Consider the following 3,330-nt stretch of genomic DNA (forward strand, 5'->3'; position numbering starts at 1 on the left):
TCAGCCAGATCTTTAGGCTTGATAGAAACCTTGGTGTTGATGTTTCTCCGGGTCGTAAAGCATCGCTCTTCATCTATTGGATGCCTGCCCGCGGTTGGTCTTGTGTCGCCTCTCTTTCTTTGTTGCCGGCTTGTTCTAGCTGTGGTAGAGTAGGTGTTCCGCTTAAATAGCCCCTTTTACGGAGTAATTCAGCATGGTTTCGCAGACGTTGCTGCGAAAAGTGCGATAGCTCCGGGTGTTTCTCGCATCCATTTTCATTGGCTCCCCCAACTCTAGATTGGTCGGCATTGTTGGCCGACCCATTGTCGGGAGCCCTGCGCGTTCTGTTGTTTTGAACCGCACTTACTACAACTATGTTTGGTGTTGTCATTGTTGTTCCCACGAGAAGCTAGGGAAAGGGGTTTGTCCATCCTTGTAGAGCCCCGCATGCAAGGATAAGGCTGCTTACTCTGAGTGTAATTTTATATATTTTTATGTTTTATCGATAAGTTTTTATTAAAATACAAATATTAATAATAATGAACTAAATGTTTTGTAGTTGTTAAAGATTAAAAAATTGAAGACTGAAGCAATATTTTACATAAATGACCAATATAATTAAATGTGAATTTTTCATTTTTTAATTACTGAATGAAAAAAAATTGATCAAATTTCAATATTTAACGTTGAAATATATTAATCGTTTAATTTTAAATGTATTCAGTCATATTGTAAATTTAATTCTTGTTAATTTTTTAATACTTTAAATAAAGTTCAATTTTTTAAGTTAATATCATAACTTGAAAAATTTATAATTGAATGTAACCTTTGCAAAAAGTTAACATGAAACATATTTAATTTGTCTAGATATTTTTATATAAAAGATAAAAGATGAAAATAGTATTTTTATTTGTTTCTACGAGAAGCAAATTTTAATATGAAATAGCAATTTTAATAGCACATTTATTTATTTATATTGTATTATGTTATGAAATCATATGAAGTGTGTAATATTTTGATGTATTTAAAATGCCAATATAAAAAAAAATCTTGATTTCACTGCCAAATATAAATTTAGTATCAATTATTGATCAATTTTTGTTAAAAGTAATAAATATAAAAAGGTTATACTAAAAGAATAGTATAAAAATGATTTTAAAAAAAGGTTCTAATGTGTTTTTTAGTTATCTGTAATAAATTCTTTTTAATATTAGGATAACCCGTTATGTGAAATAAAATGTTTTATAACAGTGAGGTAAATGTATACTCTTAGAGTATCATGAAAAATCTTGAAAAGAAGTGTTACAAAATATATTGAAAATTCCTCATATTCATTATTATGGATAAATTTATTATTTAAATCGTATTGTGTAGCAATTATTTATACGCAATTTTCCAGAAGGATCATTTTTCATCTATTAGTTTGTAATTCTTCTTTATACGTAAATATACATAAGGATGATTTTGCATCTATATTCAATGATTAAATGAATCTTATGATAAATAGCGCATATGCACTCATACACATAACGTTTTATTGTATTTTTTAAATTAAATAATATTATTGATGTAGTTATCATAGTGAATTATGTTACAAATTACCTTTCTCTAAATTCTTTGTGTCTTTGATATCCAATTTCGAGATGTTTATAATTGTTTTATCAGTAGAAGTAGATTGTATCTGGTCGAAATGATAGTTTATAATAAATATTTATTTCATAGAATTATTCATTCAAATAAAACATAAAATTGTATCTACTTACTTGGATTCATATTCATAATATTCCTCTTTCTTATTTGTACTGAATTTATTAATTGATTTATTCACTGATTTTTCTTATTGAATTTATAATTTTGGATGAAGTTTTCACCATGGTTTCTCAATAAGAACTGGAGGAAATTGAATATTTTGCTTCGACTCATTTCCCTCACACAAGTAGTTCGGCACGATTATTTTATGGTGTTCTTGTATGTTTATGTTATACGTCCAATCGTTTCTAAAGCTTTTTAGTATATAGAATATAAGAACGATTCTCAAACTACTTATGACGGTCACCGATCCAATCGCGGTTTGGGAAAGCCACCCCGGACCGGGCATCCTCCATTTAAGGGGGGGGGGGTCCTATCAGCCTGGGCCCAGTCAATCGACCCCCCCCCCCCATGATAACCCTTTCATTTTCATGGGATTTAAGGCTGTTTCAATCATGAAAATCATAAAGATATGGCTCAATTCAATTATAATTATCTGAATAAATTTTTTGATATAATTTTAAGAAAATGAAAAAAAGTTGATGAAAATCGGGTAATATTTTGATTAATGAAGCATATCTTTAAGTACATGTAAACTTATAAGAACTGTCAACTGGCATTGAAGATATTAACCGATTATCATTAACTTTGTTTTCATTTGATTAAAATTAGATTATGATATTTATTAAACTAATATAAATGTAATTTATTAACATTATAAGACATATTCATTTTTCTCAAACGGTTCTAATTATCTCGCGTGAAGCATGAAAACTCCTGTATGAATGGCAGTCAAGTATTTCCTTTGGGATACAGTATTGGGAATAAAGTTATAGGGAGGCGGCCCTGCCCCTTCCATGAAAACTGACAAAAAATTTTTGGATACACTGGATTAGAACATTAGATTATAGTGATTTTAAATTGTAATCTCGCTTTATAAACTAAATTTTTTAAATGGATAGTATAATAGGAGATTGTATAAAATAAATCTTAAGTTTCATAAAGTTTATGCAAATGGAAAAAAATTGACAATTGTATTTTATTATAAAAATTATATATATATATATATATATACAACAACAATAACAACACCAAACATAGTTGTAGTAAGTGCGGTTCAAAACAACAGAACGCGCAGGGCTCCCGACAATGGGTCGGCCAACAGTGCCGACCAATCTAGAGCTGGGGGAGCCAATGAAAATGGATTCAATGCGATGAATCGGCGGGATCTGGTGACCTTTGGGTGGACGGAGCAACTGAATCACGACTTGCTAGACTGCTACGATGCGAGCGTGGCCCGTGAACGGGGTTACATGGCACGGTTGCATGCTCTGTGGTGCGAGAAACACCTTGAGCTATCGCACTTTTCGCAGCAACGTCTGCGAAACCATGCTGAACTACTCCGTAAAATGGGCTATGTAAGCGGAACACCTACTCTACCACAGCTAGAACAAGCCGGCAACAAAAAAGAGAGGCGACACTAAGATTAACCGCGGTAATGCATCCAATAGATGAAGAGCGATGCTTTACGACCCGGAGAAACATCAACACCAAGGTTTCTCTCAAGCCTAAAGATCTGGCTGAAATGGATGATGAGCTTCG

At 31.9% G+C, this 3,330-nt stretch overlaps 1 protein-coding gene and 1 long non-coding RNA gene across 5 annotated transcripts in view; both read right to left on the reverse strand.

The window, feature by feature from the left end:
* Positions 1 to 2,092, reverse strand: part of LOC117174083 — a 5,211-nt gene extending 3,119 nt beyond the window's left edge. Inside the window, exons 1-2 of the long non-coding RNA XR_004467256.1 lie at positions 1,743 to 2,092; positions 1,582 to 1,660 (exon numbers count right to left, since the gene is read on the reverse strand). This is a non-coding gene — a long non-coding RNA (uncharacterized LOC117174083). The remainder of the gene's footprint in view (positions 1 to 1,581; positions 1,661 to 1,742) is intronic.
* LOC117174080 (pantothenate kinase 3) overlaps positions 1 to 3,330 on the reverse strand; it is a 267,760-nt gene that overhangs the window by 156,667 nt on the left and 107,763 nt on the right. The gene's annotated exons all lie outside the window — the stretch shown is intronic.

Source organism: Belonocnema kinseyi, chromosome 6, assembly GCF_010883055.1.
Source record: "Belonocnema kinseyi isolate 2016_QV_RU_SX_M_011 chromosome 6, B_treatae_v1, whole genome shotgun sequence".
NCBI classification, from domain to species: Eukaryota; Metazoa; Arthropoda; class Insecta; order Hymenoptera; family Cynipidae; genus Belonocnema; species Belonocnema kinseyi.